Here is a 14,361-nt window from a genome sequence, read left to right as displayed (position 1 = left end):
CGACAAAGCTGCAAATTGATAGTTTAAAATTGAGAGAGGACAAAGAGAGGTATAGTCAATTTCTCTAAACACTTTTCTTAAAATTGGAACTTAGATAATTACAAATTATAAATTCTTTCCATCTTAAACTATCAATTCCAATTCGACCTAAGAAATGAAATGCTTGTCTTATGTATATATGTCGTCGTCTGAAACTTAAAAACGATGCTTCTGCGGTGACGCACTTCTCGAGCACTCGTGATAACGATCGTATCGTTATTCGACAACGTTGTATCGAAACTCATATCTCTCGTCGTAGATAAACTCGCGAATCACGTCCGCCATTAAATATCGTGAAAGTATTTCTCTAAACGGCTTGTAAGATTAATGTTAAATTGATGGTAGCGTGTTAAATTACGATCGATACGTACTCGGAGCTATCAACGGTATAGTCGATCCGTAGTTATTTTTCTAGTTAGTTTTTCTGTCCTACTTAAAAAGAGACTCGTCGTGAGACCGCTACTTGCGATATATATAATTTGTTACTTGCGACTTGCGTTTATAGAGTTATTGATTTGACGCGACCACTTTGCCATGTCCTAAAGTGGCAGAAGCTTTTGTAGACGATCAGTATTTATACGTTGAAAACTGAGATATGTTGATTAATTTCTAAAGTTTTAATGAATTTGTTACTTTTTTTTTTTTTTTATTGAGACTTCAAGTCCGGTTCAGTTCTTTTTTTACTTACACGTTATGTAAACTTTATAGTTGACTTGTAGTTGTTTGATGTTTTAATCGTTCAATTGTTCCTATATAGAGAAGATTTAGAGAAATTCTATGTACTAAACTATTAGACTTGGCTAGTCGAGCGTATGTAGTATCGAGGTCCTTTTCGACTTACACTGTCTACATCGTATTTTTTCGTTCTTCCTAAATAGCTAGATACTGCTTTCGAATTCGCCTAAGCAGCTTTAAGTGATGGGGTAAAGCTGAAATCATAGGGCCTCGTGCTATGCTCATTACGAATTTTACCATATTATGTGTTTCAGCGCGTAGCGTTATTTATTATATAAATTTATTATTCGTTCGCTTATTAATATACAATTTCGGATACTCCTTTTGCATTGACACTACGATATTGTACCTCGAATTTAGTAATAGCTAGAGACCAGCGTGTATAGATATTTGAAGGAGCTTTTGTTCTGTCGATAGATAATGGGGTTAAGCGAGACCAGGCGATGGTTTTCGTTTGCGTATAATACCACGTACTGGATTCTGTGCGTGTATCACAATTTACATGTATTCGGCGTAGCGAGAACAAATGTGTAGGCAAGGTAATACTGCGAGCAACAATGCGAAGTGAAAATCGTGGTGTAATGTTATCAAAATGTACAGGACTCCTATTTTGACTGTATTATCTTTTATAGGCCGATGTATAATAATGTGAAAATGAGAGCTTTTCATAAAATGGAAGGAAGTCTTTTTTTTTTATGATTCTCACAACGTAGCGATTTTCATTGAGCAAGTCTTTTGTATTACGTCCCTTATACCAATTTTCGTCTCGCTGTTTAAAGAAGAAATTGTCCTTTTAATAATAATTTTAACATCATATTTATTGTTTTGCATTATATTAATTTTTTTGCTTTTAACTTTGCCGAAGTTAGAACAGGTTTTAATAAATTTTAATATCCATTAATAGTTTAAGGATATCGACTTCAATGGCCGTAAGATAATATAGTAAAAATGGGACATACCGTATACGTATAAACGACACACAAACACACAATATAAACACATGTGTTGATATATTATAGATTTATATGTATGCGTGTTAGAAATCGTTCTCGCCCTTTTCACACAATGAAGGGACAAAGTGCGTCGGCCTATACATCGCGACTTTGCGATCGCTGTGAGCGAGAATATACATAAGAAAATATATCGAGAGCTTCTTAGATAAAGCTAGGGAACAATGTACGGCTCTATCTCTTGTCTTTCTTTCTCTCTCATTTCTCCGCGGCCTTCGTGCGAAGAGGAGGAATTGAGGTCTAATATTGAAGCTCGTAGATATTCAAGCTCCGTCATCGATCGATATCTGCACTTGTTTCTCCCCGATCGTGTTGGGAATCGCGTACGAATAGCATATGGAGCAAGGTAGACGGAATTTTAGCGCAATTTGGATAGATCGTTTATTATAGACGCGTTGTCGGCCCGTTAGATGACAATTCAAATTAGCGCGGATAAGCTCAGGTCATGAGAAGCTTCCTGATGTTTAGACCTTAACGATGTTAGACACTTACATTAGTTACGAGATTCGACGGCACGTTCGCCCCCTGCCACGAAACAATTCTTCCCGTCGCGTTGTTTGTTGTTTTCTGTTTCATATTGTTGTACATATAGCTACGTAAGAGCGTCAGGGATCGGGAAATCGGCCACGATCTCGCAGAGTTCAGACTCATGGAATCTGCTGATATCCTCAGGTTTGTCCTTTCTGGCTGAACTTCTTGCGCAGTTCGTCTCATAGATCTTTTCTTTTTTTCTTCAATATGGATAAAAAAGAAAGAAAGAAAGATGAATCGCGCAAGAAGTTCAGCTAAAAAGAAGAGATCTAACGAGACGCGGTGAAAATGTCTTCGATTTCTTTTTTTTTTTTCCTCTCTTTTTACGTCCACGACATGGGAAACTGAACTTACCGAGATCGTGCCGGTTTCTAGTGCCCAGGCAAAAATTGACCAGGGTCGGTAATTAGGCAACCAGCGTAATTTCAACGTGAAACGCGAGAATGAAGGCGTTTAGTTGGCCGTCTGTGAGGAATGGTGCCGTCTTGCCGGCCGGTTTACTCGTAACACACATCGCCGCTTATTTTACATGGACATACCGCTTAGATAAGCAATAGGTACGTCTACTCTACGCGAAGAGAAAGAAAAGAAGAAGGTGCAAGCTCGCGCGTAGATATTAGTCGTTCGTCTTAGAGACACATACGCGACTCGTCAGCCGGTTTACATGTTTAGAATTCGCGCTCGTATCTCGCGAAATGATGCCACTTCTAATTATAGCGCGTATTAGGCTCACTGAAAATCCTCGATTAAACTCGTCGACGAGAGTCCGCAATGCGAGTCACGTGGACGTTGCCGTAAGGTATAATCGGCGTTAGAACGGTTGACGGATTTTGCTTCAAATGGATGACAAATTAGTATCTGTGTAAATTAGAAATGATTGAAACGTTAATTATAATTGATTATATAATATATTAATATTATATTATTAAAATTTATATAATATACTAATATAATTATATATTATGAATATTATATATATAATATAATTATATAATATAAATTAGCATCGCGTACACACAATCTTCAGTACATTTAATATTCCAATAACTTAGTCATGCGTTTTTGTTTTATATACATGAGAATAGATTGGTGGAAGTTACCTATAAATAGAAGGTTTCGCCGTTCTTACATCGATTGTACAATCAAATGACTCCGATGGGTTTAACTTCGCGGATAGAATTTAACGTTTCGACAGAATCGAAGGGTTTACTTTTCCAAACTCTTAAATCCGAAAGCTAATGAGATTCCTCTAAGAAAAATAAAAAATCTCGAATAACTACGGGTTTTCCACAGTTGATAATATTTTTTTTTTAATTTGACTCGTGAAACGTACATTTGAAAGATCATTTGGTTTTAAGATTTGGAGACGAGTTCTTCGATTCGCCTAAGGATGTAACTTACAAACTGCTGCTTGTCTATATATACGTATATATATATATATATATATACATATGAATGTAATCTACAGATATTCGCGTCCGTTAGATTTTAAGAAACGAAACTTTTCGATTAGAGTTCCTAACGATGTGTTAGACAGTCGCGAATCCATTTTCAACCGCAATGATGTTGGATCAACGAATTAGCCGAGCGACTACGCATCTTAGTTTCTTGTGTCTCATTATAATCTAGACTCGATTAAGAAAAGACGCGGTTAAACCCAGTTGGAGCAGTCTGGCTCTCTTGCGGCACGTCCCGCGGGAAACGCGGCGCGAGCAAAGGCGAATATCGATCCTCTTCCCGCTCGTGAAATTAAATGTAACTCAAGAAGACAATCGTGTCACTCCGCTTCGAGGCGTCATGTGCAATTCAGGGTAACAGGGGGAATGAAAAAGAAAAGAGGATGAAGCGTGTGAACGGGGCATCACAGCCTACGTCACGTCGACGAGATCGAGCGGAGGTGCTCGGTTTGCGGACCATTAAACAAAGGATACTGTACAACGATTACGCTACAATAATATTTAATGTACCTCTAGATGGAAAAACGGGACTTGCGATGGATCTCGCGCGACCGCGAAACTGATCGTTTAGGATTTAGTCGCACGCTCACCCCGGATTTGGGGGAAGCATGCAGTCGAGATCCCTCGCGCGTATCCCGGGATATAGTAATCGTTTCCCATGTATTTTATTAGAGCTCCGACGCGTTTGGTACGAATTTATCGGGATGATTTACCTAAATCTTACTTCTCCTCTTCAAATATACGTAACCTTCAGCCGCGATCCGAAGGGTTTTCGAGCGCCACTGTGTGCGAATACCTAAGTGGTTAAATACGCACGTATAGCGCAAAACTCCTTCGGGAGGGAATAGTCCTCCGTTCCGCGAGGCGAAACTACGTTATAGATTTTGACGAGGGACGTACACTCTGAAAAGTATGAATGTCGATTTAATGCCGTACGGTGTTTCTATAATTCTCACCATGGGTTTTAAAGGGTTTTTAATTTACACCATGTTGGTGTTACTTAACATCAATGTAGTATTTATATCAACACCAACATATGGTGAGGCTTATACAAATATTGGTGTTGATTAACATCAATTCCAAAATGGGAGAGAATTTAAAAGTACCACCGCCTTCAAAATCCTGCCTTTTGATCTTTTGTTTAATGTCTCGACACATTGATAGAGCTTTACTTTGGGTGTTTTGACAGATTAAAAAGTACTAAGGATTAGGTATAATGGATTGAAAAAAATTAACTTAATTCTATCCTCGAAATCTCATACACATCAGTATATTCTGTTCCAATTGAATCGTGCACAATGCTGCACTTTGTACATTCCTGTGTACGTTTGTCAATATGGGTTAGTAGTAGGAAAGCACCCATTAACATCAACATGATGAGAATTATATGTATAGTGTTAAATCCGCATCCATATATTTTAGAACGCGGTCCCTTTAAAATGACTTCAGTCTTTTAACGATGCTCGAAGTTTCGTCTTCACTTACTTCGTTTCCTCGCGTTCGCACGCGTATAGCAGAGATGATTTAGACGCAACGAAAGGCAGGCTAGGCATAGTTTTCATCAACGTGTTATCCGTTGGCTTTCTCGTGTCTCTCGCGTGTGCGAGATAAAATTGCAGGATCCATCGTTTCCTGTAATCTACGCCAGGAACATCGCCGAACTGCCGCGAACTATCTCGCGGACCGCGCGAGCACGAGCGTGTTACCGCGATTGTTATTTTTATATTTAACCGTAAGACTTTCTATAGCGAACGATTCAATGGTTGTACCTTCGCGACGAATGGAAAGTTAAATAATGAAGGGGGAAAAAAAAAAAAGATACGAAAGGCAGAGCCGTGGAAATTGACGAATGCGCGGCGACTAAGGGATCCCCTTACAGAAGTAAAATTTAACCCGGTAAGCGCTAACAGCGTTTACCTGGTAAACTAACAGTAACATTACGTCAATATAATTTCCCATCAATATAATGTAAATATAATATAATACACATTGTTACGTAACGATTATATTGTTGAGTAGGAAATTATAACTTGTTGTTATGCCTAAGAAAATTGAAAAGCACAGGCAAAACTCAGACAAGTCTTAAAAAAAAAAAGGGACTAAAATGTAGAAGATATCCGCAAGACTCTTAAAGACGCCTTTTATGACTAAACGTTCAAACACATGTTAATGATGTCTTTAGGACCTCTTATGTTCGCATTTGAGATTATATTGTTTTCTGAGAAAAACAGAGATTAAGTGTCAACCTATCAAAAAATGTGTAATTACACTGTAAAAAAAAGTTTTTTCTGTGTCTAATATTTATTTAAATCGTACCAAGTAAACATTTCCATATTTCAAAAATAAATATTTACTAAACGTAAACATATATTATTTAAGTACTACTTTCTTCTTTTTAAATAATTATTTATTTACAGTAAAGAAATGTTTACTTAGTACTATTCAAGAAAATATTACTCATATTTAGGAAATCTTTTTTAGTGCAGATACACACGATTTTTGATTGGCTGAAATTGGTTGAAATCTGTTGTTTCCTTGTCTATATGCTTTTTAATTGTGCATTAGGCTTTTCTGTTAGTTTGTGTTCATTGGAAATTCTGGTCAATTTGCTATTAAAAGGTAGTGCTTAATTACTTATTTTGAGTATTAAAAGCATTGTTGTACATTACTTTTAACATTCAAAATATATATAATTAATCTACTTCCCGTATATTTTTCTGTAAGAGTCGTTCGCTTTCTTATCGATCTCTTCGCCGCAGTTTTAAAAAAAAATCTCGCTGATTTCCACGTCCTCATTGCGGTATGCCTTAAGTGTGTCAACGTTAATCATGTCGACTGCGTATAGCATCTTCGTGTTGTTGTCATTGTCGTTGTTGTCGCCATAACTGTTCATCACTCCTATTCTTCGCGCGACCCGTTTTTCTAATCACGATGATTCCCCAGCGACGGTTTTATCAATTTTTATCCTATACCCCGACACATATCGTGAAGAAAACGATATCGCAGATAATACGCGCGCCTCTTCTCGAAGCTTACGTTTACGACGTCCTACACACAATCTCTCTTTCTCTCTCTCTCTCGAAGACGTCCGCGTCCAGGATCTCACGATCACCGAATATCTCTTCTCCTCGAGATTCCGCGTCTCTTCCTCTTCTCCGTTGGAAGCGAATCTTCCAAACGGAGAATTTAAAACGGAAATATTTTCGTAACGCTTTTATTAGCCCCTCATTCCGCGCGTACGTAACCCCCGGCGTTACGGCGATGCGCAACGTTTGAAAATATACGATCGGCCGACCAAGAGCGAATTCTCGAGGCTCTCCGCGAAACTTTAATGCTTCTAGGCTGTGAACTCGTAACCGAGAACTCTATCGCGCGTTATTATCGAAACCAATGACAATCTTTCTTCAAGTAAAAAGTCGAAAGCGAGAGGGAAAGGTATGCGAAAAAAAAAAAAAGAAAAAAATTTTTTAATGGATGAAAGAGAAGATTCGCGTTAAAAGATGGAGAACATTCGGATATTCTTCCTCGTCCCATTCGCGATACTTTTACGCAATATATTATATTATCGATATATAACGATGTTTATCCGTTTCGCCAACGCTGGCTGTCTTATCGATAGCGGGCGCATTTCAATTTTTAAATGAGCAAAACCAAGGAAAAAAAAATAGAAGAAACGTACGTTAAGGTCTCGGGATAGATGCGTAGGACGCGAGGAAGCCGAGACTGGGAAAACCTTTTTTTCTTTTTCTTGTATACACACGCGCGTTTCAGCACTGCAGGTCGTACCGAGAGACGGCGTAATAATATTTAATGATAATACGCGAATGATATATCTTTAAATGGGCTGTGGTAGAAACAAAAACAAAAACCTTTATATATACTTTACATAATATATACTGGATCGGGATCCTCTCGTTTTACTCACGTCGTAAAAGGGGAAAAACGGCATCTCATTCAAAGGCGCATCTGTCTTTCGAGCGTGTGAAAGTCACTGTCCTACCGTTTTGTCACACAACGATTACCTTGCACAAAGCGTACCTAATTATATGTATATAATGCATGTATATATGTATAATTATTAGTATATATATTATATTATATTGCATATATTAATATGTAGATTAAATTATATTATATACGTTATAATATAAAATATATATTAAATAATACATATATGTATGCATATATTGATAGTAGGATCCGCCGTAATGATTGTCAATAATATATCGTACCTATCGTATTCGTCTCGATTCGCGGGCAGATTATATATAAATATATTGAGCTGTAGGCTGTAAATCCGAACGAAATCTCGCCGTTCGGGTCGGAACGGATTCGTTCTCCGAGCGTGTGTAACGTGATGCTGTCGCTTCGAGAGTCTTGAAAGAAGATCTCGACGAATTGATGAATATATCTTTCCTCCGCGCGATCTTCCTCGATTCGCCTTATTTAATACCCGTCCAAACGGATTTGCTTGGAAGTGATGGAAAATAATGGACGAACCGACTCGGTTGCGTTACGAAGGCACCGATTTAACACGGAGGTTGTTATTTAACAGATTTTAACGAAAAATCTCACGTGAAATCTAACATCTTGTTGCGTCCTTTATATTAAATTAGATTATCGTAAAATGGGAAGCTTTGGCTCAAAATTTGATGTTTAGACAGTACAACGTAAAAATGAAAGATGTAAAAATGTCTTAAAGACGTCCAGGCATTTTTCTTAATGGTTTTGCAGAAATGTCTAAAAATTCAGCCAGATATATAAATCTGAAAATAATCTTATTAAATCATCGAAATAATTACGTATATCATAACCAATGCTGCAAAACTTATAACATTTTGGCAACAAGTTTGTGTGTCCTACATAATTGCATTGATGCTCCAAACAAAATTATTTCCAAGTCGAGCTAAATTCTTAGATACTTTAGCAAAACCGTTCTTTCCCTGTGGGCTAAAGTTACTCCGACTAAATTAAAATTGTCTCATTTTACAATAGATTGATCTCCATTCCCGTAACCGAGCAAATCCATCTTGGCTCATTTCGGACTGATCTTCTGCGAGCGACGCCGAAGCGGCACGGCAGGCACACGCGTAGACGTTTGTATCAGTCGCGTAGAGCGTAGTTCGCTAGCTGAAAAAAAAAAAAATAAATAAAACGAAGGAGAAACGGTGTTTTAGACTCTTGCTCAAACGATCGTTTCATTCTCATTTTTGGGCCGGGGGCCGACGCGCGAAATCTCGCGCATCGCCTTCGGCCCTACGAGGGTAGCGACGGAGAAGAAACGTGGACCATTCTGTGCGCTCGATCACGACGCGCATTGCACGCAAGAGGATAGTCGCGAAAACGTTCCCCTTTCTAAGTGGAAACTTAGGGTACGGTCAATATAACACTACACAAGTGGTTTAAAGCAGCCTTTGATTGATCAATCAAATGCTCTGTAATGAGACTTTGACCGCATCCTTAATCCTGTGGAGAGCAATAAATGACTACGTTTTGCATGGGCACCTTCAACCAGATTTAATAACATCTGTAATTATAAAACCGACCAATCATATTCAGGGAAATGTTTCGCTATTTCAGCTAGAATTCTAAGTATTATAAATACCTAAAATGTATCGCTGATTTTTGTATCTGCTAGAAAATTTTCTATCATACCTAACTTTTATAGCAACAATATTCTAACAATACTTGCAAGAAAAAATAGCTAGGTGTAAGATCTATACATTTATTTGACTGCCGTCGCTAAACTTTTCTGTCTACCACAGTTATTTTTATAAGAGATGTGACTGGCTTATATTTGACTAGACGTCACAGAAAGACTTTTTTGCTGAACTTAAACGATTTTAGATATATAAATTCTATCTCTGTCATCTACATCGATTAGATATGAGACATACGATATCATAGTGCTCGCTAGTCATTTACCTATTTCAGCTAATTTTTCGTAGCTAGAAAATTTTTGCTACAATTGCAAAATCACTTTTTTCAGTGTAGCTATTTTTCTGAAGAATGGAATAACTATGATTGGCCAGTTTTTAACTACGAATATTTAATTAAATCAGGTTGAAGGTGTTCATGTAAACATAGTCAATGGGCACGTTCAAGTTGACAAAGCGGCTAGCCTGCTCACGGAACAAATGAACATAACGCTGGTTATTATTTATAGATTCAACCATATCATATTCGATTGTTCGGCAAACGTACCTAGCCGCTTTGCCGTCTTGAACTCGCCCAACGATACGCATAGATATATCGCTGCGTTGATGAAAGAAAAATGACAAAAAATTAGGATTATGGTTGCAGTGTTCGAATTTTAAAAACTCGTGACATTTTCAAGACTACATATAATTGTAAAAGAAACTAAATATTCTGCAATATTCTATAAATAAAGCCTATTTTATAATTGCGTAAGTATAGTTGTAAATGTTTGTAGTTGTATAAGAATTAACCGCAATCACAGTCAAAAATACGAAAATGTTCGACTGTGATTAGTCAATTCTTACAACTACAGCCACTTACAACTACATTTACGCGATTGTAAAATGGGCTTAATAGGTACTTGTAAGAATTGACTAATTACAGTCAAAATAAGGAGAACATTCAATACTGTGTTTGACCAGTTCTTAGAACTATACTTATATGCAATTGTAGAATACGCAATTAACATGGAAAGAAAGTACATTCACTTTTATTTAAAAGCAACTTTTACCTTAAGATACGTTTACGAAAAATGTCTCATTATTAAGTTTCATTTATTAGAACTCACAGTCAATGTTAGATGAAACTAACAGTGTATTTAAAACGTTTTTTTAAATTCAAAATTTTGGAAATGTCCTAAAGAATGCTATATAATTTTCGAGTTTTGTTACTTTTTTTTTATCAAAGCAACGATATGTAAAGGGAAATTGCGTATGAGATTCATTTCGCTTTCCTTTTTTACATTGATACGAGAAATCAATAGGTCCCATAGGGATGTGCTACCGCAGGATTAAAACGCGTATCATGCGTTGTATCATCGTCGGAAGTTCTTCCTTTGTTCGTCCTTCATCTTCGCGGTGTTTCCACAATTGGAGGACTCCTGCACGATGATAAACGATAAGAAGGGGAAGTTTTTGCGCTTCGGTTTTTTTTACACGATCCCTTAAATACCGGCGCGTATTCTCACAATGTATTTAATGTCGTGCGATGATATATCTAATTGTTACACGGCTGTCGAACGTTACATGCGTGCGTGTATGTATGTGTACATGTTGTTTCCGTGTGCGTACGTATGTGAGAAAACATTTTATTTGTGCTCCCACGTTGATATTCGATGTATTCTCGCGGTAATGTCTAAAGTGTGAGATTTTGTGTCGTCCTGCGCCGGTGTTCCCGGGGCGATCTCAACCAAATCCTGATTAACTTAATCGATGATCTTATAAGAGTGGCGATTAATCGCCTGGAATGAATTTTCTAACGTCCACTTCTATCAATTAGATTAACTTCATTTTTTACTCTTAGATTATCCTGCATTCTTATTAGATTTTATTTTATAAGTTAAAATTTTGCTGTATCGACAAAAATTTAGTTGAAATTTACCGAACAAAAAATTTTTTGTTGGAATAAATCTGTAATTTTATGTAAACTAAATTGTTCTGTTGGTATAAACAAATATTTTTGTTATTTACAAAGCAGAAAAATGTATTTCATAGAAACAACTGAATTTGTTCGGTTGCTGTTAAAAATGTCTCGCTTAAAATTTTCTTGAAAGCACTAAACTTTTTACTTAACGTAGGGAAAAATATAGTGATAGCAACTACATAGATAACAATTATACAACTTTCATATTCCGTAGAATTAAACTACGTAAGTAAATAAATTGTTTTATAATTACATTTATAAATTAATAAAATAGTTTATTTGACTATCTGAGATATACATCTCTACGTATTATATAAAACTTGTGTAGTTGTCACCTGTATAGTTGCTATCACTATGTTTTTTCTCTGAGTATACTTTTCATTATTCCTTAGAAGTTTTAAAAATTAGAAAAAAAACTAAAAGTAAGTTAATCGAGATTAAAGTTAATATACAATACATTGATAGAAATGAACATGACTCTGCAGTTCATCAATCCTCAATCTTCCTTTCTGTGTCAAACAATAAGAGATCAAAAGATTTCTTCCACGCTAAGAAAAATGGTGTTGCTCGATAAGTTAATCGGATTTTCACCATAGAGATCACCTTAAAGGATCAATCCAAATGAATCGATCTTTGAATTTGAAAAAACGACTAAGCGCGATTTGTGCGAAGCGCGATGTTGAGCGTACAACCACGTTTTTATTAAGATCATATGTCCATTTCTACCAATGTAAATTAACTTAAATCTTGGTTTATTTTACTTTTCATCTTTTTTTAGTTTCAAGAATTAGAAAAAAAATATAAATTAATCCGAGATAAAGTTAATCTACATTTTGGTAGAAATGAACGATAGTCATAAGTATGTAAACCTGAGCTTAATGTACTATCTCTTTCTCTCTCTCTCTCTCTCTCTTTCCCTCTTTCTCGTAATGGAACTGTTTGTACTTTACTAGTTTATTAAACACCCGTTTAGACTTACATTGTAGAAGAGAGTTGAGAGAAAGGCATGTTTAATGCGCGTCCCTCTTCGGAGTCTGTTTACTTTCTGTTTTTTCTCGCTCTAGTATATTAATATCTATATATGAATATAAATATATAAATATGTATTACGCGTACATACGTGAATGTCAAGTAGGAGACGCGTATCCACGTGCTTTCGCTTTGAGAGACATTTAGTAATTCCCGATAGATCGTTTAAGGCGTTGCGAGCGTGATGCTGTTCGAGCAAAATCTAGAATCGGCAATGATGGTCATTTTCTCTTTCCCGTTCTTTCTTTTTATTTATTCTCATTTTTATGTTCGAACACTATGACGATTAGTAAATGTGTTTTACTCAAAGTGTCCTTCCTACGTAAATTTACTTGTTCGTTCTTATAAGCTAAATAAATGGTATCTCTTTCATGTTCACATGTTCACGTACACGTGTATTTATTATAAACAAAACCCTCCTTTCCTTCGTATTTTATATTTTTTTCAATAATAATTTTTATTCATATTGAAATTATTTATTTTGTTTCATTCTTTATTGTACAGCAAATATAACAAATATAACAAGTTTTCTATATGTATAGCAATATATGTATTATATTCTTAAATCAACAAAGGAAATAAGTTTTTTTTTGTTAAAGATAACATTAATGTAATCCACTTTTTAAACAAGGAATGGTAATACTTACATGATTCTAATTTGTAACAGAAGAACAGTAATTAGAAGCGTTGATAAATTCAATTGGTAATGAGCTTGTAAAGTTAACACTATTTCTATAATGATTTGAAAAGAAGCTGTAATTTAAAATAAAAAACCGAATATATAAGTCAAGTAGAAAAGTAATTTTATTGATAAATAGAAGACAAATTTATCTTGTAAGTACACAATAGTACATTGTGTAACATGTGTGTTTTAGTTGTTTATTATGCGACGCGGGCGCGGGAGCGCACGAACGAAGCGAGTATAGACAATTATAGCACATGAGTTGCACATAGATTTTTTTATCACGAGTGCACTGTGTTAGTAATATGTTATACAATTATAAAGTCGCACGAGCGAAGCGAGTTTTTTTACTTTACTTATTAATATTATCAGACTTAAAAATTTTTTTAATCGGAGTATTTCTTAGTATTATAATCTTAGAAAGACTACATATATCAGTATATAAATTAACGCGAAATTATATATAAGCAACTATTGTAAGATCCAAACTAAACTATTATAGGCTTTGTATTCTTATTAGTTATGTTCTTACATTAACGGTCTTTAGTATTGAATATTATTTATTATAATCTTAAAATTTTTTTTATAATGTAACTCATTTTATTCATAGTATTTTGATATTATGTTAATTTTTATGAATGTAAATCGTTGATATGATTAAATAATTCTTTTCTTTTATTATAATAGTAAAGTTGAAAATGATTTTATCGACCGTTGTTAATATAGCAACTTGTATTACCATTCTTATTAATAAAAATTTTAATTTTTAAAAATCAATATAATTATGTATCAGCTATCAGGAGACGCGGTAGTGTCTTCGGCCATGTTAAAAAACTGGAAAGACACTATATAAGCCTCTTATCCCGAGCCACCAAAGTCCATTTTTCGGGGGTGCATAACTACTAAAATATAAAAAATGTTGAATCGAATGTTATATGTCCTGAATGGTGGCATCTCCACGAGTAATTTGAGCTAAAAAAATTTAAAATCGGTCAAGCCGTTCTGAACATATAAGCGGATGAAAAATGATGATTTTCATGAGAAATGAAATAACATCTCTTTCTTCTCCTTCCTCTTCTTCTTCTCTATCCGCAGTCATAAATCATATGCATTTCTCTCCTCTCTCACCTTTCACTCACACCTCCACCAACTTAATTCGATCCACCGCATCCCCTCTCTTCCTCTCCCATCACCCACATTTCACTCTCTTTCGTTACATTTTTAAATCATTTATATATATATATATATATATATATAT

Source organism: Cyphomyrmex costatus, unplaced genomic scaffold (assembly GCF_001594065.2).
Source record: "Cyphomyrmex costatus isolate MS0001 unplaced genomic scaffold, Ccosl1.0 scaffold302, whole genome shotgun sequence".
Lineage (NCBI taxonomy): Eukaryota > Metazoa > Arthropoda > Insecta > Hymenoptera > Formicidae > Cyphomyrmex > Cyphomyrmex costatus.
Note: the sequence above shows the minus strand (reverse complement) of the source record.